Source organism: Chrysemys picta, chromosome 12 (assembly GCF_011386835.1).
Source record: "Chrysemys picta bellii isolate R12L10 chromosome 12, ASM1138683v2, whole genome shotgun sequence".
Taxonomy (NCBI): Eukaryota; Metazoa; Chordata; order Testudines; family Emydidae; genus Chrysemys; species Chrysemys picta.
Genome location: NC_088802.1, coordinates 16,551,764 through 16,571,786, shown reverse-complemented (window position 1 = coordinate 16,571,786; position 20,023 = coordinate 16,551,764). Strand labels below are relative to the sequence as shown.

Here is a 20,023-nt window from a genome sequence, read left to right as displayed (position 1 = left end):
AGTGATGAATCCAGTTCTTGTGTCCTTCGACCTTTGCCGCTGTATGTGTGACAAGCAGGACGGTGTGGGGTCCCTTCCACTTCTCTTGGAGAGGCTCGTCCTTCCAGATCCACACGAGGATGGAGTCACCAGGCTGCAGGGAGTGGACCGGAGTATCCAGCAGAAGAGGCTGTGAATCTTTGGTATACCTGTGAAGAGAAGAAAGAACAGCAGACAGAGAGCACATGTACTGAGACAAGAAACCATACCCCATCTCCCACTCCCCTGCCAGAACTGGGGTACCATTCATAGGCCATGCTCTTCCAAACATAATCTCGAAGGGACTAAGCCCTATTCTACCCTTAGGGAGAGCACGAATGCGAAGTAACACAAGGGGCAAAGCATCAGGCCACCTAAGAGAGGCCTCCTGACAGACCTTTGAGAGGTGTCGCTTGAGTGTCTGATTTGTGCGTTCCACTACTCCACTGGCTTGTGGTCGCCAGGGTGTGTGGAGTTTCCAGGGAATTTGCAGAGCACTTGATATCTTTTGAACAATTTGAGATGTGAAGTGTGTTCCATTGTCAGATTCCATCCACTGAGGAAGGCCGAAGCGAGGAATGATCTCCTTGACAAACTTAAGAGCCACTGTTTTGGCAGTGTTGTTGCGACATGGAAAGGCTTCAGGCCATCCGCTGAATCGATCCACTAAGACAAGAAGGTACCTGTACTCTTGGGTCCTGGGAAACTCAGTAAAGTCTATTTGCCACACTAATCCTGGGCCTGGGGTAGGTTCCAGGGTGGCTGGTGGCACTGCTACTCCTGGTCGAGGGTTATTCTTTTGGCAGATTAAACATTCAGCCTGTACCTGTGATGCTAGGGGTTTAAGTCCAGAGGTTAGAAAATATTTATTCATGAGCTGGGTAAGAACCTCTCTGCCTGCGTGTGTGGTTTGATGCAGTTTCTGCAACACCGGTTGAATCAGGCCCTTGGGCAGGAGGATTTTTCCTCCCTCCTTTTCCTGGAGACCGAGACTGTCAGCCAGGTTTCTGTCCTCTTGGGAGTACTGAGGGGCTGCAAGCTCACCCACTGATGGGATGAGGGCATGCATTTGGGCATTCTCCTCAGTTGCTGATTTCAGGGTAGCAGCTCGCTTAGCTTCCCTGTCTGCTCTGGCATTGCCCTTGGTTACATCTTGATCTTCCCTTTGATGGGCTTTGCAATGCACCACTGCTACTGCTGAGGGGAGTTGTACCGCTTCTAACAGCCGGAGAATTTGAGACCCATACTTGACTGGAGAACCTTGGGCTGTTAGCCTTCCCCTTTGCTTCCACAGACCAGCGTGAGCATGCAATACCCCAAAAGCATACTTTGAGTCAGTAAAGATATTAACCCGTTTGTCTTTTGCCAGCCTGAGTGCACGAGACAGGGCCACTAGTTCAGCAAGTTCATAGATTCATAGATTCTAGGACTGGAAGGGACCTCGAGAGGTCATCGAGTCCAGTCCCCTGCCCGCATGGCAGGACCAAATACTGTCTAGACCATCCCTGATAGACATTTATCTAACCTACTCTTAAATATCTCCAGAGACGGAGATTCCACAACCTCCCTAGGCAATTTGTTCCAGTGTTTAACCACCCTGACAGTTAGGAACTTTTTCCTAATGTCCAACCTAGACCTCCCTTGCTGCAGTTTAAACCCATTGTTTCTGGTTCTATCCTTAGAGGCTAAGGTGAACAAGTTCTCTCCCTCCTCCTTATGACACCCTTTTAGATACCTGAAAACTGCTATCATGTCCCCTCTCAGTCTTCTCTTTTCCAAACTAAACAAACCCAGTTCTTTCAGCCTTCCTTCATAGGTCATGTTCTCAAGACCTTTAATCATTCTTGTTGCTCTTCTTTGGACCCTTTCCAATTTCTCCACATCTTTTTTAAAATGCGGCGCCCAGAACTGGACACAATACTCCAGCTGAGGCCTAACCAGAGCAGAGTAGAGCGGAAGAATGACTTCTCGTGTCTTGCTCACAACACACCTGTTAATGCATCCCAGAATCATGTTTGCTTTTTTTGCAACAGCATCACACTGTTGACTCATATTTAGCTTGTGGTCCACTATAACCCCTAGATCCCTTTCTGCCGTACTCCTTCCTAGACAGTCTTTTCCCATTCTGTATGTGTGAAATTGATTTTTCCTTCCTAAGTTGGGCAGGTGTTCCTGCCGGTAAACTCTCAGCTTCCACGGTATCATGAAGAGACACAATAGCATAACCAGCCCTCCTTTGCCCATCCACAACAGTACTACTTCCATCCGTATACCATTCCAAGTCAGCATTTGGGAGTGGCTGATCTTTTAGATCTGGGCGGCTAGAATACTGAACATCTATGATTTCTAGACAGTCATGTTCCTGCTTTTCTGTCTCTGGTAACAGGGTAGCTGGATTAAGGGAGGGACAGATCTGCAGGGTGACTTCAGGATTCTCTAACAGCTTCGCCTGGTACCGAGCAACCCGAGCCTGTGTGAGCCAGAGACCACCCTTATGGTCCGAGCCTTGCTGGACACTATGGGGAACATACACTTGCACAGTTCCTCCCAGTGTCAGTTTTTCAGCTTTCCCAAGCACTAGAGCAATAGCTGCGACCGCCCTCAAACAGGCTGGCCATCCCTTTGAAACTTGATCCAGTTGCTTAGAAAAGTATGCCACAGGACGTTTCCAGGCACCTAATAGCTGGGTAAGCATTCCCAAAGCTACCCCTTTTCGTTCATGCACATACAGTTGGAATGGCTTAGATAGATCGGGCAAACCCAGGGCTGGAGCTTCCATTAGCTTCCTTTTCAAGATTTTAAATGCCCTGTCCGCTTCTGGGGCCAGTGAAAGGGGTCATGTTCCGCTTCCTTAACACATTCATACAGAGGCTTAGCCCAATTGTTATGCCTGACAGCTGAGTGTCGGAGACCATGCATAAGCAGTTCCTTATAGGAATTAAGCAGCCTCAAATCCCCCTCCTCATTCGGATTCCACCGAGGGTCCCCTAGGGGGACAGCGACATCTGGCAAGGGCTTGCCTTCTCTATTCTCATCATGCCTTTTCTGTGCCTCCTCCCTGGCTTTGGCTATGACCTGATTCCGCTCCACTTCAGACAACAGGGTTCTCATAAGCATATTACAATCATCCCAGTCAGGCTTATGACTAGCTAGACATCCTTCAAAGATAGAAATGAACTTGCTTGGATTCGTTGAGAATTCTTCTGCCTTAAAAGCAGCTAGATGGACTGGATTAAAAGGTACATGCGAATATACAGACACTATCTGGGCTGGCCATTCCTGGGTTCCTGGACGGGCTACCACACTCTCAGTAATCAACGGATACAATCCCACGGGGGGGAGGGGGGTACTCTCTGAAGCCTGTGGGGGTGGAGGAGCCAAAGGGGACACCGATTCTGGCATTACAACAGTGGGAGGGTTCTGGGGTTTAGCAGCAAATACTACCGAGTCTGTCGGAGTCAAATGGCACTTGAGCAAAATATCAGTCCTATTTCTTAACACCATAAACGTATACGCATAGAGATGTTCATTCCATTTACCAGTTTTCTGACAAAACAAAAGCAACTGAAGGACCATGTTGTAATTAAGTGATCCTTCCGGTGGCCACCTTTCTTGGCACTCCAGCTGGTACTGAGGCCAATCAACTGTACAGAACCTTTTCAATTTACTTTTAATCAACTGATCAGATCCAAACACTTTCCAGTTCACAGAATGCATGCTAAGGGTGTACACTGTCCCCTGCTGGCTGTACTCTGTCCCTGCCCGATATTCTAGGGAGACTCTGGGCGTTCCCAGGTCAAAACAGGTAAAGTCCCCACTGGACTGTTCCTACCTTATCCAAGGGTCCGGTTCTGCACCGTCGCCCTATCCACGGGACCGGTTCCCCACCGTCGCCCGCAGCTGCTTCTCCACTGTCTGTGTGCGTTGCACCGTTGTGCCCTCCGGGGTTGAGCAAATCACATCTCCGCTGAGGCCCCCGATGAAGTCACCGGTGAGCTCTGGGCGTTGGTCGTCATCGTAATCCGTCGGCCACCAGGAGGGATCCGGGCAAGGCTAAATTTCAGCCTCGAGCCCCACGTTGGGCGCCAAAACTGTTGCCTGCCCGGAACTGGGCCCGAGATGGCAAACAGGGTCCGTCGCCCGGTGTGCTTGGCACCAATAAAGACACCAAGGGGAGAAAGCAAGCCAAGTTTATTTCAGAGCTCTGAAATGGCACTAGGAGACCAGCATGTCTCAAATTAAGTGAAACAAATACAAACAAATTTTACCTTTTATACTCCAAACTGTTTGCATACATCTCTTTGTCTGGCTGTTCCCCCTCACCCCTCCCTTCCAGACAACTGTTACAATAAACTCTACATAAGCTTGTGAGAAAACTTTCCCAGTCTCTGCGACCTTGGGTTAGACGCCTGCAAACTAACTACCCCTCTTTTCCCTCGCTCCTTATCTCTATTATTTCTGCTAGTGTGAATGAAACTGCAGCCATCTGCTAAAAAGCTGACATTACATTTCTGCTTCAGCCTACTTCAGAGCATGTCAGCAGTTAGCATAGAAGTAGGTGAGAGTGCACAAGATGGAGTTTGGGGGTTCAGATAGGCCCAGAGCAAAAGAGTTTCATCGGCACTTTTGGCCTTGCACTCTCCCAAGTTATCTGGTAGCTATGCCTAGTGGACCCCAACACCATTATTCCATGTTGGCTCTGGGACCCCTGCATCACCAAGCCCCCCGAGACCTCTCAGTGCATATGAGCTGAAACAGCCCCACAGCCACCTCTGTGCCCTGCTCTGGGCCTCTCCCTGTGCTGCCTGCAGCCTGAGTGAGGCACAGGTATCGGTAGCAGCCTGGTGTATTGCAGCCTCCAGGATTCCCCAGTGGCAGCAGGCGGTGCTGCCCCCACAGTGTGTCAGCTGCACTGCACAGCAGTTACATTCCTGCTGGGACTTCTCTCCACCCTCCCCCAATGAGGAGCTGCCCCTGCTGGTGACAGGTCTCTGCAGGGCCAGGGCCCCTAAGCAAGAGACCCGGTGAGTCGCACTGGACACCTCCCTGTTCCTCTCCCAGGTGCCCTGGCTGCTGCAGCCCCCCACTCCTGCTCCAGCTCTACCTTGGTTTTGAACTGTGGGCAGAATTTCTGCTGAGTCTGCATCACTCGCAGATGGGAGGAGTTAGAGGGAGACTTTCACCAACAGGTGTAAATACCGTCCACTGTCCCAGCAGGGCGGGTGGAGGCCTCCTGCAAAATCCCTGCCCTGTTCACCAGAACCAAACTGGCTGGGGCAGGGGCATCCCCATGAGGAGTTATTGTCCCTCCCATTGCTGTAGGTGGCTTCTCAATAGACCACAGAGGGGATTAAAGGTGCAGTTACCCCCAACTCTGTCATCAAGGTCCCCCATTTGCCCCCCACACACCCAGTGCCAGGGGCCCCAAGTGTCTCCCATTCCCCGCGTCCAGATTTCTGACACAATCAATGCAGTTCTGCCCACTGATGCCCAGAACATTCGCTGAAGTGTTGGAATTGATCAGATGCAGCATTGAACCATTATTATGTTACAGACAGAGAGATGAAATGCATTGAGTTGAATGTCAGGCCTCTGTACCTCAAAGCAGCACCCGGGAACCCCCATATTCACCACTGTCAGATCATTAGGATATGTTTTGTACAAAGTATGCCTTGTGAGGTATCATTCTAAAAGTCTTGATCTCTTGGATTGTATGTGTTATTGTATGTGAAGTTATGAATTATTGATATATGTAAAAAGAAGAACAGGAGTACTTGTGGCACCTTAGAGACTAACAAATTTATTAGAACATAAGCTTTCGTGGGCTACAGCCCACTTCTTCGGATGCATATAGAATGGAACATATATTGAGGAGCTCCTCAATATATGTTCCATTCTATATGCATCCGAAGAAGTGGGCTGTAGTCCACGAAAGCTTATGCTCTAATAAATTTGTTAGTCTCTAAGGTGCCACAAGTACTCCTGTTCTTCTTTTTGCGGATACAGACTAACACGGCTGTTACTCTGAAACCTGTCATTGATATATGTGTTACTAAAATATGTTGTCAGGTTGGGAACACCACAACTAGCCTTTCAGGTACAACAACGGAGTAGCCAGACACCGGTTAATGGCTCATCAACACCCATCAAGGAAATAATCCACTATCCAGAGACTGTGTACAGTGGAGACTGCTTGACCAATGGGGACTGACTGACCCCCACGTCACAGCAAAAGATCTTTCCACCAAGCTGGAAGAAACTATAACAGAAGGGGGTCCCAGGCTGGAAAAGAGTGAGTCCCAGCGTGTGTATTGAGGAACTCTACCATCTGTCAGGGTGTGACACAGCTTGATTCAAATCCTCTTTAGTTTGTGGAACTTAGCCTGCAAATTTATTTTCATTTCTTAGGCAACCAGCTTTGATCTCTACATTTGCTACGTGTAACCCCTTAAAATCTATCTTTCTATAGTCAATGAATCTGTTTGATATTTAATCTAAAACTGTGTGTTTTGGTTGAAGTGCTTGGAAAATCTCAGCTCAGTTTACAAAGGCTAGTGCATGTCCTCTCCACATCAAGGGAGGGGGAGCCTGGGTAATGAACTTATATTGGCCAGGCTTCTGACCAGTGCAGGACAATACAGTTCTGGGGTGCAAGGCTGAGGAGCTGGAGGGAATTGGCTGGAATCTCTCTATTGATGGTTCATGAGTGTCTGGGAGATCACTCATGTAACTCAGTTGGGTGTGTCCCTGCCTGTGGATATCTGTGTAAGTTCAGCACCTGCCAGAGGTTTGTGGCTTGATATCCGTATCACAGCGTGAGAGGGATACCCCAGGTTGGTGGGAAAGGGGGCTCAGTGATCCCACAGTCCAGGTTGCACCCGAGGGACCCCATCACAGACTCCCAAACTCGGCCAAATATGGAGGAAGGGCTGAACGCTCCAAAGAGTCAAGTTCCTAAGTCTTTATTTTAGGCACTAAATCCTGGTTTTGGCACCACTGTGATGCTCAAAGCCTCTGTCAAACCTGTAGGGGCCTAAATTCACTTGGCCCCTAAGTTTTTTAATGAAAATGTTCCCTTTGCATCTATGCTTGAGTCTCTAGGCCCGTGCAATACTGCCTCCCTGTGGGCATCTGCAGGCCTATCTCCTGCCTAAGTCCCAGAGCGATGCACAAACCAGTGGAAGATAAGCTGACGAATGTCTAAGGGTCTGGCTACACTGCAACAAGAGACCCGAAGTAGCGAGTCTCAAAGCTTCCATCTACAGTCTACAGACTTGGTCTGGTGCTATGGCACTAAAAATAGCCATGTCATAGTTTCCACTCAGGCTGGAGCTTGAACTTGTGGACTCTGAATTGGGTGAGTCAGTTAAGTTCGGAATTGGTGGGGGTAATGGGTGCTGAAGGGGAGTACGAGGAGGAAGGAAACGATGTGAGTGTGGTACAGCTCCATTTTTATTATTTTGCAATAACAATTAAAATATTTTAAATTGCTTTTATACTATAGCGGTATAATCTAATCTTATAATAACTTTGCCCTTCAATTACTACAATGATTACTTTATATTTTACCTTAACACTACCATCATTAAAACAAATCGTCCTCCTGGATTCCTTTATAACAATGCAATATACAAGTTTAACACACAAAGCAAAACAGATAACTAAACACAACACCTCCCACAAAACTACCAAATACAATAATCCCAGGAATACAAGCTACAGTACTATTCCCCTTAATATATGTACATTCACACTGAGCTCTGCAACTTACCCCCAAACTCCATACCACCACAATACAATACCTATCCTTGGCATGTCAGGGTCTTGGTACCAATTCTAAGATTCTCGATTCAGATTTCTAGACCACGCAGTTATGGTTGTTGGTCGCCGGAGTCGGTGTTCAGGTGATCAGGCTGAACGTGTCCTCCTGAGGCTCGATTTAGATCTGTTTGCCTGTCCCTGTTATACCTGACTTTGACTATGCACCCATTTCCAAATGGCCTTATAAGGGGTTGTTTTTCAGTTTTTCTGCTGGCCTTGGCCAATATACTTCGGGCTATGCAATTCTGGTCTTAGCCAATTTTACTAGTATAGACCGGTTTTGTGGCCACTGCACAGGGGGTTTTCTTTGTTCATTAGTTATTGACCCCGCTTCGCTCCTCTGCAATCCCTGGCTATTTGTACCAATTTCGCTTCTAATTTTTAAAATAATGTTTGCTATGTTACTGGTTGTTGGTAGATTGAGCCTGGTTTAGTTGTTAGTTTGCACTCAGGGTACAACTCTTATCCCTTTCCTTTTACAACAGGGCTCTGAGACAAACTCCCTGGCTGGATTTCAGCAGCCAAGTGGGACCAGCTACAGAGCTATTGGAGTGCCATAGTGTGAGCCCCGTGTGAGCCCTGAGTCTATAGAGCTGGGCTCTGAGACTTGCTGCTCTGGATTTTTGTTCTTGTTTTATTTATGTTGCAGTGCAGACATACCTTAAATCATATGCAGGGCCTGAGCTTATAGGCATGATCAGAGGCTGCCTCCTGGACTGGGACAGTGAGGTATCTACCCAGAGGGCATTGCCACTGAAAAGGTTTAGGACAGCACTAGGGCAATCCCCAAATGTTCTTTATACAAATCTGCATTTCTAATTAGGGTGGCCACAGATACATCCCCAGAATATGGGACATCCCTACACCTGCCTGCATGGGCCCACCCTGCCTTTGTCATTCTGCATGGAGGTGCTCCCCCCTTTGCCCCCCACTGGTGCCCTTCATGCATCATCAGTCTCCTCCCAGAGCCGGATTTCCCATTAGCACAGTAGGCATGTGCCTAGGGCAGAAGCAGTGGGCCGAGTCTTCATTAATTCACTCTAATTTAAGGTTTCACAGGCCAGTCATACATTTTAACATTTTTAGAAGGTCTCTCTGTAAGTCTATATTCTATAACTAAATTATTGTATGTAAAGTAAACAAGGTTTTTAAAATGTTTAAGAAGCTTCATTTAAAATTAAATTAAAAGGCAGATCATATCAGTTTAGTGCAGTGGTTCGTAACCCCAGCGTTTCTAAGGATTTATGACACGGAAGCAGAAAGCTCTGCAGTGAGGCGTTTTCAGGAAGGTTGATTCAGCAAAGCATTTATCTGCCCAGCCACTGCAACTCAGCAGAGGCTGGGGGAGAAGCGTCTCTCTCTCTCCCCAGCCGCAGCAGTCCCGGAGCTGGGCTGCCTGAGAGGCTAGTGGAGAGCAGGAACTCACAAAGGATCAGGACAGTCACCTCCCAGTGGGAGCTTTAATTCCTGCAGAGGGAAGGTTCCCCCTCCCCAGTGTAACAGGAAAATTCAAACCTGTCTGCAGAGATGAGCTGGATTCCCAAAGGTCGGCTCTGGCTTGGCAGCACCTGTGTTCCAACCTGCTATCTCAGCCCTGGAGCTGGGGCTGGGAGAGACGCCTCTTTCTTCCTGGGGCCACGGCAGCTCAGCAGGGGTTAGGGGAGAAGCATTGCTCCCCTGCACGGCAGCCCTGCACACCCCAAACTCCCCGCTGTCCCTCACCCCCCCCCCCTATTGCCCCCTATTCCCCCTCCCACACCACCACCTCACCTCTTACATGTGCATCTCCGGGGTCCAGGTGCCTAATTAGTGGAGCCACGTCTACATAGCTCCACTAATTAGGTGTGCGGCACTTGATGCCCTCTTGTGCGGCTGCCCAGGGCTGCACCTTAGAGGGAAGGCAGGTTCCCAGGTTGAGTAAAACTGGGAGTACCCAAGGGAAAATTCCCAGCAGGAACCATCCCTCTACTGATGATCAATTGCTGAGGAATCCATCAGACCCTAAGGATATCTTTGAGGATATGAGTATGACTATAGTAATAATTAATAATGCTATCAGGGCACTTGGCCAGACCTTTACTGATTGGGTTAAACTCATCGACTATTGATAGAAAATCCTCTGCAGACTGTGCTCTATTAACCCCAAATACCAAATATTAATAAACTGCCCAGCCCCAATTTGCCCACCCCAGCTGCTGCCCCCTTCCTGCTGCCACTGAACATTCTAAATCCATCCCTCCCCCATCAGTTAAAGGGCCAGTGCCCAGGAGAGAGATTGGGAGAGAATGATGCTGCAGCCAGATGGGAGACCCTGGGTCCAGTCCCACTGCTCCAACCCCCCTGACACTATTGATCCACAGTGGAGCAGCTTCAGGAGGGCAGATTGAGGGAGCCCCACATCAGAATCTCACTTTCTGAGAGGGGTCAGAGACCCCTCTTCAAATTCTTTCTCCCCCTCTTTTAGAAAGGGGGGGACTGGAACCTGGGTCTCCCACACACAGCTGAGTGCTCTAACCACTAGGCTCTTCTCCCCCCCCCCTTTGAAAGTATCTTCTTTCCTTATTGGTCCTTTTGGTCAAGTGCCTACCAGGTTATTTGAGCTTCTTAACCCCATACAGGTAAAGATTCAGTACAGCTACCCAGGAGGGATTTTATGCTACCCGTATCTCCATGAATATAACAATCACTTTAGATCTATTTTCTGTAGTCAATAAACTTCTTTTACTGGTTATCTTTACCCGTGAGTTTGTATGAAAGTATGTGGTAAATCTGCTGAGGTTTTGCAAAGGCTGGTGTATATACACTTTCCATTGATGAAGTGGTGAACCAATTAATAAATTAGACAGTATATTCCTGACGTACAGTGCTGGGAGCTGCAGGGCGGGATTTGGCTGGTGCCTTTCTCTGTGTGATTCATGAGTGGCTCTGGGATCATTCATGCAGTATAGCTGGGTGTGGGGCTCCACATGCTGTTGTGCTGAGAGATAAGGGGCTTGCTGCTTGTCACTAGCAAGGCACTGTGAGAGACAGCCCAGGCCGGAGAGAGTTAAGGGGGTGCAGCAGTCCCACAGTCCCAGGCTGCACCCTGGGGACCCCGTCACAGTTAACACCACATCTCCCCAGGGCTCTACAACAAAATGTGTGGGGAAGGCCACATGTCGGACACAAATCTCTCTGATCAACTTCATCCTGAGGTTCTCACCCTTGCTCAGAAGACTCTGGAATTATCATTCAGTGGGAAGGACTGACCTAAAGTATTTCCTAGAGGTGTCACATCCCTGGGGGACTGGCTGCCTCAGGATTGTGGGGATGGAATATGAGCCTGTTACTGCTGGGGCACTGGTCACCATTCAGCCCAGGGCAGCAGTGATCAAGCGTCTCCCCACCTGAGGACTGTTTGGAGACCTGTGTGGAATGAGCTGGGGAGGGGGCAGTTGGTGTCTCAGTCTAGTTCCTAGTGGGCAGATTTCTACAGCACTTCACCTGGGAACCTCCTGTCCCTCAGAGCATGGAGACTCACTTCCTGTTCCTCACCTCTGACAATCAATGAGTCACATTACCACACTAGTGTAAATTGGGTCAGCTCCTTTAAAGTCAATGGAGCTTCATCACTTTATCCCATCTGAGGATTTTGCCCATGGTGTGGCTTGATAAAATGCAATATGAAGGATGGAACAAAGCACACTCCAAATCCAACAATTCTTGCAAAGAAGGTCCCTCCATTGCGACCATCAACAAGCTCACAACTTGGGTATGAAACTGATAATCTAAAATGCTAACACAGCCTGATTCCCACTTTGCAGGGCAATATGACATAGACTCACCCAGAATTGTAAGGAGCAGCTCATCTGTAACTTTTCTACCCCAAGCTCTGTGCCTAGATGGCCGGCTGCCTGTTCCCAAATTGATTTATGGCACCAAATCCCAGCTGCACTTCGGCCTGCATGTAACAATGGGCTAGCAGCCTCCCTCCATCATCGCTGTGTTGTATCGTTTACTCTGTGCTGTGCTGTGCAGTGGCTGTCAGGACACCTGGGCTCTGTTCTTGTCTCTGTCAGTGACCTGCTGTGTGACCTTGGGCCAGTCATTTCCCCTCTTTCTGCCTCTGTTTCCCCCCAACCCCCTTCTCTGCCGTGTCTACTAGGACAGTAAGGGCTTTCGGAGAGGGGCTGTGGGGCAGATTTTTAAAAGTATTGAGGCATCTAGTGGGATTCTCAAAAGCATCAGGACCCCAACACCCCTTGAAGTCAATGAGTTGTAGGCTCCTAGGTGCTTATGAAAATCCTACTAGGCACCTAAATACCTCTGGAAATGTAGCCCCTTTTCTTACTCTGTGTATGTTCTGCACACCCATTTACATCGCTTATACTCAGCCGACAGCAATGTGGAACTAGGCCAGGAGGTCTGGGTTCTACTCCCAGTGAGCTCCCGTATGTCCCTGGATGGGGTCACGATAGACAGGCTTTGGCTGCTTGGTTCAACTCTAACCCACCGTTTAAAGGGGCTCTTCTGTATAAAACATTCTGTGTGCTGCCAACTTTACTGTTTAGTCAGTTGTTACCTCCTCACAACTATCCCTTTGAAAGAGAAATCGCACAGATGCAATAGAATAAATGGGTTTGAAATCAGGCTCTTATCAGGCAATATTAATGTTCCCCAATTCATTTGATGTTTAAGGCTGGTTGGAAATTTTCAGCTGCGTTCTTTTTAATGGAGATTGGTTTTTCAGCTAAACAACAACAAATCTCAGAATCTGTCTGCTTTTCTCAAACCTTTTGGGATTGTTTTGTAAAAAAAAAACCTGAAAACTTAAAAAAACAAACTTTTTTGGTTTTGAGATTTAAAAAATCAGTTTTCAGCAGAAAGTTTTCATTTGCCAAAAACTGGGGAAAAAATGGATTTAGGGTTTTCAGTGAAAAGTAAAAATGTTCCTGATAGGAGGAAAAATTCCAATCAGCAGTAGGTATTTGATTAAACTGATAGTAAAGATCTTAACCAGTTTGTATTGTAATTCATGTTTATCATCTTAATTTTCCCCTGTATGCTGATCCCCCAACATATTTAATTGAAATAGCAAACTTCCTGTACTAGTCTTTGTGGTTTTTTTCCCAACAGAAGACACATTCAATCATCGAGTAGTAGGATGTTTTGGTCAATATCTCTCTATAAACCAGAATCTAGAAGCTAATAGCACAGGTATCTGAGAATCCTTTCACCCCTAATTCTGCGATTGAACTAGACTCAAACCTGTTGCTCTCTGCAGACGAGCTGTGTGTAGGTGGCTTTGAGCTGCACTGGCATTAAAGGACTGATGCTGCGGGAAGGTGATTTATCCATGTCTATTTCCTAAGGGCGAGCAGGACTCATGCCCTGGAGCCCTGCACAGCTCAGAAGCAGAGACCCAGAGGCAAGGGCACAGAAACAAAGGTGATAAAGCCCAAAGGGCCATTCTGATCAGGGTTCCCTGACTCCAGCCCATCTTCTGTGTTATCTGTGGGCCAGGATTAAAAGATGACGACAGGCACCTACTGGAATTTATCAATGCTCCTAAGTGAGCCAGGTGGCTAAATCCTATGAACATTCAGTGGGAGTTAGGCACCTAATCTGCTCAGATGCTATTGTAAATCCCCAAAGGCACTTTCTCCTTCTTTAGGTGCTTAAACCCTTTGTAATCCTGGTCCTGTGTCTATCTTGTTAACTTCCAAGGCCTGGAAATATGGGTCCGAGTCCCATTTACCTCCAGTATGTCCTCTGGCAACACTGAGATAGACTGGCTTTAACTGGTGGGTCAACTCTGAGTCTAGCGGTGCTAGTGTGCAGAAAACAGAAACTGTGGCTATCAGCTCTGCTGCTTATTCCATTTTTACCTTCCAGTAACTATCCCTTTGACACAGAAACAAACCCAGTTTCAAGAGGAAAAAATGGTTTTGAAATGTTGCTATTATTGAACAGTATTAATGTTCCCCACCCTTGTTTAAAGCTCCATTTCAAATTAGAGATGTTTGGAAATTTCAATTTTTTTTTGTAGTAGTAGGAAAATGAGTTTTTGAACTAAACAAAAATGTTCAGGGAAAGTACCTCCTATACTCAGATGTTTTGCTTTGTTTTGTTGAAATCTGCAAATCCCAATAGTCTTTGGTTTACAACGTACAATTTCCAGTTTAGAGTAGTTTTTAGCTGAAAATAAATTAGTTTTTGGTTGCCAAACCCTGCAAACATTTCTGATTTCTGATGCAAAGTCAAAATTATCCACCTTCTTTTTTTTCTGACTGGATCTAGATGTCTGACTAGACTGAGAGTTAAATCCTTAAAGAGTTCAAATTGTAACTTATATTTAGGTTCTTACATTCTGCTGAAAAGAAATCTGACAGGCTCTAGATGATTGATAATAAAAGTCTTAAAGAGTTCCAATTACAATTCATGCGTCTATTATTCAATTTGTCTGTTGGTCTTTGTGGAATTTTTCCCAACTTGCGATGCCTTTGATCCTCCAGCGCCAGGATTCTTTGGTCATCTCTTTCTCATGCCCCCATCACTGTATTATCCAGCGGCAGTTTCCATGTTCCTTCGCTGGATTTCCTGAGTCTCTCTGCAGTTCCTAGCAGACAGGGATCCACTCCACAGATGGGCACTCCCTTTTCACCTCCTTGGACAGGCTTGGCTGAGAGACGAAGGACTAAATGGGATCAGAGACTGAAAACTCCTCCCAGCTCTAGAGCTGAGCCTGGCTTGTGCAGGTTTCAGACATGGTCACAGCCCAGGATGTCCCTGCTCTGGGGCTAAATATTGGAATCCAGTCTCCCAGGCTTTAAGCCCAGCTCTGATCTCACCTCTGGAGCAAACCACCCTGACAACCTGCCCGACTCTAACCCCAAAGAGGGAGAACAGCACCCACCCTGGATCTCACATGATGGCAGCATCCCTGGAAGGACCCTTGGCTAAAAACAAGGCAGGGCAGAGGCCTGGTGTTTGCAAAATAAAACAGGGATTTTTCCCTCCTGCATTGTTTTAACAGCTCTTGGGATGCATCCACTAGAGGAACCCACAGCTCAGGCTGCCCTGTCTGCTTGAAGTCAGTCACCAAGAGGTACCCAGCGGTGAATACTAAAAGCTAAGGGCCAGGTCATGAGCTTGTGTAATTGCTACACTTCCATTGAGTTTGTGGTAGTTTGGACTATTTATGCCAACTGGGAATCTGGGCCTTTGATTTCCGTCGAGCGATGTCAATTTACATCAGCTGGGGATCTAGCCCATTACACAGTTATAAATCCATACTTTTTGCCTGCCAATCTGATCTGAAGCTGATTCAAAAGTTCTGAACCAGTCCGCACTTTCTTAGCTCTTTGCCCCATGGGTTTAATTACAAATGTAACTTTTATTGGTGACGGAGAATGGTTCAGTCCCACTAGGGAGAGAACTTTGGAGGAATTCAGTGTTTCAGGGTTTTCAAGTATCTGATCTTCAACTTCTGTTGGGATGAATGGCCCAGAATCTTTCTTTCTTTCTCAGCCATTACATTAATTTTTCTCTTACTACAGACAGCACTACACTAAAAAGCTCAATGGGCGGCAGATGCGATGCTGCATGACTTTTTAAAAATATTTAGTTCACATTGGTCGCCCAGCAGGTGTAAATTGGCTGTAGCTCCTTTGGAGTCAATGGGCCCTGCTGCCTGTTCTGCAGTGTTAATCGCCCACTTCATGTAAATTGCCCACTTCATTTTAAGTGGTCTCCTACAACCTGTGTGATCCCCTTATGCATAACAATCTGTCCCACCTTGTACTGATCGTGGACACTATGGTTCTCTTCTCCAGACCAGAGGAAGAGCTCTGTGAAGCACCAAAGCTTGTCCCATCCACCAACAGAAGTTGGTTCAATAAAAAATGTTACCTCACCTTGTTTGTCTCTCTCAAAATCTTGAAAAGTCTTGCAGGATGGGAAACCCATTTCCCACCCCGCTGCACTCGTCAAGTGTTCTCCCCTGCGCTGTGCCTGGTTCCCCTGTCGATCTAGATAACAATACAACGTAGCTGTAGATCTCAAAGTGATTTATCAAGCCGGGTCAGTATCAGCATCCTCATTTTTCAGATTGTACAGAGAGGGGAAGTGACTGGCCAGAGGTCACACAGCAGCTCTGAGGAATATAACCCGGGTGTCATGAGTCCCAGTCCCTTAGGGTATGTCTGCACAGGGATAAAAGCCCTGTGGCATGGCTGTGGCAGGCCTGGATCAGCTGACTCGGGGTTGCAGAGTTTGGGGAGAGGGGCAAAAATTGCTGTGTAGGATCCCAGAGCTCGGGGTCCAGCCAGGGTCCAAATGTCCACACAGCAATTTTTCAGCCCCGGAGCCTGAGACCCATGAGCTCGAGTCAGCTGACCCAGGCCAGCCATGGGTTTTTTTTATCCCTGTGAAGACAGACCTTAGTAATGTTGCTCCCTCTGGACATGTAGCAATTGTGACACTGACAGGCCAGCTCAGGTCAGAGCAATAGGCCAATGCTCTTGCGTGTTGTTAGGGCTTCCCCTACCCTCCCTTGGGTCTTGTCATGCAGACAGAAAGCAGATAGCGAGAGTCCAAAATGCAGGCAATGCGATGTTTATTGGGGTTAACAAGCAAGCGTAACCACAGCTCTTTATACCAATAGAACTTCCTCTCCCTCCTCCTTTGTAGTGGGATTAATTATACTGTAGTGTATGCCCCTGGTACCACCCTTGCAATTTATGGTCCGTTTTGGAGGGTCTTGAGTCTGGGGGCTTTAGTACCACCTCTTTTGTACCCCATGGGAGGGATAGGGAGTGAGGTTTCAGAGTAGCAGCCGTGTTAGTCTGTATCCACAAAAAGAAGAACAGGAGTACTTGTGGCACCTTAGAGACTAAATTTGTTAGTCTCTAAGGTGCCACAAGTACTCCTGTTCTTCTTTTTATAGGGAGTGAGGTTATGCACCGGTCAGGGTTACCTTTTTCATTGGGTTTTAGTGTTCCTTATAGCTCCCCCCCCCCCCAGCCTCCTGGCCCCTCCCAACTGGTTACTTGACCTTGTCTTGGGAGAGGAGTCAGGCAGCCATCAATTATACACTGTATATCAAACTCCCACCATATCCAGCAACACTTGAACTCTATTTCTTATCTTTTCTCTTTGTACTAAAAAACCCATCTGGCTGTAGGCAGAAGCAACACACAGTTTTTTTTTTCCCCCTTGTTCACATATGTTGATAAGGGTATAAGACACAAACAATTATATTTTAAAAACCTCAAAATTCAAGTGAGCAAACAAAACCCAAAATTATATCTCGGGCAAATAAACAGGACTACATACTATATTACCATCACTAACATGTGAATATCAAAGACATGTTAAGTGTACTAATTCACTCAAGTGTTAATTTAGTTCAAAGGAAATGGGAATGATATTGCCTTCATTTATCCGTAACCTGTTGAATGCTATCCCTTTACATTATGTATATCCCTGTACTTAATTAACCCTAGATCTAAAGTGTGAATTTACTTGATGTGTGAACTTCATGAAAACTAAGGAAGGATTGTTGTATGCTGTTACATTGCAATTTACATCGCATGTATCCCGGTAATTACGTTTGCCCATCAAATGCTATTGGAGCCTTGGAAATGTAAATGAAGAACATGCTAACTTCAAAGCACGGGTCATTGTGTTTGACAAAGGGACATCCACAGACCCAGTCTGCTAGTCAACAGAGGAAAAACCCATGCTGTGATGGAAACACTTACCATATTGCTTTCTGGGGAAGACAGCTATAACAATGGATCCATGTTCTGTATTTCTGAGCTGTTTGGACACTTTCAGGAAACATTCCAGATGAAAGACTGAGATCCCCAAAGTTATCTTGGGTAACCCTGAGAGACTTATGGAAAATTAGCAGATTACCACATCTCTGCTGTCACTTTGGACTGACAAACTTGGACTGTCCAAACCTGTTAATGTCTTTTACCTGCTTTTACCTCCCAATAACTTTCATTTCTTTTCTTAGCTAATAAACCTTTAGTTAGTTTACTAGAGAAATGGGCTGCCAGCGTTGCCTTTGATGTGAGATCAAGGGTATCCATTGATCTCGGATAAGTGACTGACCCTTTGGGGTTGGGAGTAACCTAACCTAACATAATGTGATGTTTTGTTTTAATAAGCTTTTTATCACAAAGTCCAGTTTATCTGGTTGGTAAGATTGGCTGGAGAGCCTAGGGGACTGTCTGTGACTCCATGGTAATGCTAATATAGTGATCCAGGAGTTCACATTTATTACTGGCTTGGTGAAATCTAATTATAGAATATACCCCCAGTTTGGGGTGTCTGCCCTGTGTTCTGACAGTCTGACCTGAGATTGGCACTCATGGTTGGGAGCCAGTCCAGACAGCGTGACAGCAATGACTGAGGAAAAATGGTCCAGGTGGTTTGGATGCTAACCTGGAACCTGAGAGACCCAGCTCAGCTACCTGTTTTGCCCTGGATTTCCTGTGTGATCTTGGGCATGTCATTCTGTCTGGACAACAGTTCCCATCTATAACATGGATCTAATAGTACTGCCCTGCCTTGTAGGGTCGGGGTGAGGATAAATATATTAAAGAGTTAGTGGTTAAAACAGAGGTGGTTGGAAACTTTGTTTCCTCATGAAAATTGTGTGGGTCTTTTTGTCAAAGAAAATCCCCAACATTTCTCAAAACTGAACTTTTTTGTCTGAAAACTGTTAAAAAAACATTAAAATAAATTAAATTAAAAATACAATTTTCAGACAAAAATATTTGTTTTTCCAGTTTTCATTTCTTTAAATGAAAAACAGAAAATGTTCAAGGACAGTGAAGACTTTCTGTGAAAATGTTGTTTGATGAACCCTGCAATATATACATTGGAAAACATCGGGATGGAATGTTTTTGAGCTCTCCTGGCTCAGATACTGCATTCATGGCAGCCATATAGACACTTTAGATCGACAGAGCAGTGACTAATGGGACTTTTTTCCCTGATCATCTCTAGAGTTGAGTTATGACAGTTCCTTCCGTTAGAGGCTATCATGAGGCTGATGTCATTATTAGATTCAATTGATCCATGGGCACCATTTAATTTGGTGCCTGAATGGGAACTGAGTTCTTCTGAACTGGCCTCCGGGCATAAAGAATTAATTACATTCCATGTTCAGCACTGGATGAGTTGATTTTTCACCTTCTGTGAAGCACCAAGTATTGGCTATTGCCCAGAGCTACCAAGTATGTCAGTGGCAAAACCAAAAACCAAGTCCCATGAGAGCTGGGTGCATAATACCTTGGAGGACCTGGGCCCGGAACAAGTTCTGAATTCCTATCTACTGCACAAAATTCCGTAGACTCCCTTGAAAATAAAAGCCCAAATATGTAATTTTTTGCACAATTCTGGAGTCCTTTCAGGATGCAGAATAAAAGTGACATTTGAAAATGTGTCTCAAAATAATTATTGCAAAATTTGTTTTAAAATTAACAAGACAGCAAATACAAACGTTAAAGGACTCCTGGAATGAGCTGGACTTGGCATGTGAGGAAATGATGCATTGTAGGCATCACCTTTGAATGGACTAAAATCTCACTATCTTAGGAGCTGCAGGAAGACAGCAGCTTTTGATTTTTATACCAGGCTCAGCAGTAAGTCATTATTAATGTTCACTTCCAAACATACACATGCACAAAATAATATTTTCCCATAAATACACAATCATGTACATGTAGAAACACACACACACAATAATCCAGTAACAACACACACGTAGTCACACAATATTTTACACTATTAAACACACAATATTGTGTGTTCACAGACACAACAATAATGCATACTTGCACTCCAGAAGAAGCACTGACAACACACACAAAAGTTACACAATATTTTTCAGTAATAAATACATGATATTGTACATTCACATCATGTATGTTCTCAAGGTAACACACAGGAATAGAAAACTCACATGCACATTGATTTCAACTCAGGTATACACTCACAATAATGTACACTGACAACAACACACATGTAAGCAGTGTACTTGACTGGCCAACACACACTGAAAGCAAAGTACATTGCACTTATAATGTAATCTCACAAAAAGAAACACATAAGCCAGAGCTACACTAGAAACCTTCACCATCATATCAATGTCAGTTTGGAAGTGTGATATTTTTTTTTTTTTTGCAAC

The 20,023-nt window shown here is 46.0% G+C and overlaps 1 long non-coding RNA gene across 2 annotated transcripts; it reads right to left on the bottom strand.

Annotated features, from left to right (window-relative positions):
* Window positions 1-222: 222 nt before the first annotated feature.
* On the bottom strand, window positions 223-8,028 carry LOC135975036 (uncharacterized). Of its 2 annotated transcripts, none has more exons than XR_010592087.1 (2): window positions 7,790-8,028; window positions 223-4,166 (listed from the first exon to the last, which is right to left on the bottom strand). It is a non-coding gene; the product is annotated as an uncharacterized LOC135975036 (long non-coding RNA). The 2 variants fall into 2 exon arrangements; XR_010592088.1 differs by lacking the exon at window positions 7,790-8,028 and adding an exon at window positions 4,287-5,782.
* Between the last annotated feature and the right edge of the window lie 11,995 nt (window positions 8,029-20,023).